This window comes from Aplysia californica, unplaced genomic scaffold (genome assembly GCF_000002075.1).
Source record: "Aplysia californica isolate F4 #8 unplaced genomic scaffold, AplCal3.0 scaffold00002, whole genome shotgun sequence".
Classification (NCBI taxonomy): Eukaryota; Metazoa; Mollusca; class Gastropoda; order Aplysiida; family Aplysiidae; genus Aplysia; species Aplysia californica.
Window position 1 is genome coordinate 858,870 of NW_004797272.1, and position 1,056 is coordinate 859,925.

The following is a 1,056-nucleotide window of genomic DNA, read 5'->3' on the forward strand; positions in this document are numbered from 1 at the left end:
CAACATAGTTTGATAATCTTTTGCAATAGAACGAACACATGACTGGGTTTACAAGAAAAATATTTACAGCATTTGAATAAAGAAAAAAAAAGCAATTCACCTACTTCATGCACGCACGCAAACAGACATGCACGCACACACATACGCGCTCATACACATACACACTCATACACACACACACACACACACACAAACACACACACACACACACACACACACACACACACACACACACACACACACACACACACACACACACACACACACACCCCTCTCTCATTCTCTCTCTCATTCTCTCTCTCTAATTATCATTCTCTCTCTGTCTTTCTCTCTCTCTCTCTCTCTCTCTCTCTCTCTCTCTCTCTCTCTCTCTCTCTCTCTCTCTCTCTCTCTCTTCGTCATTCTCTCTCTCTTTTTCTCACTCTCTCTCTCTCTTTCTATCTCTCACTCTCTCAAACACACACACACGCACAAACACAGAAATAGAGAGGGGGGATAGGGATGGTGTGGGGTGTGAGCTTGCTGAGAAAGGAAAGTCCACGTTCTGTCAAGCGAAGAAGCATTTTGCATGTACATGTAAGTGGGAAAAAATATATTATTCAGATTGTTTCCTGGCCATAAACAGCTTTTTCTTTGGTAACAACAAGCTCAATAAAACAATTACCATGCTCAGACGTTCAAAACACTGTTACCACAAAACCAAACAGTGCTGTGAACTGTCGAGAAAACAACCAACGTGTGTTTTACGCGCTCATAATTATGACCTTAAGTAGCTGCGAGCGCTGTAAAACTTACAAAGAGGTTCAAAACATCTTGACCAAAAAAAAAAAGAATATATAAAAATAGACGCAGAACAGTGCTTAGGTGTCCAGAGAAGGGGGAAGGGAGAAGGGTTGTTGTTTGGGAATGGTTTTGTTTTTGCTTTGTGATGTTTAAAGTTTTTTCATAATTTTTTTTTTTTTTTATTATTATTATTTTTGGCTGGTTACGGGGTCATTTGGATTATTTTGCTGTGGCACTTTTGACAGACGTTTTCATATTTACAGATTTAGATAT

General features: G+C 39.4%; 1 protein-coding gene across 1 annotated transcript in view; it reads left to right on the forward strand.

The window, feature by feature from the left end:
* Window positions 1–1,056, forward strand: part of LOC106013075 — a gene marked incomplete at its 3' end in the record, with an annotated part of 22,252 nt that overhangs the window by 16,192 nt on the left and 5,004 nt on the right.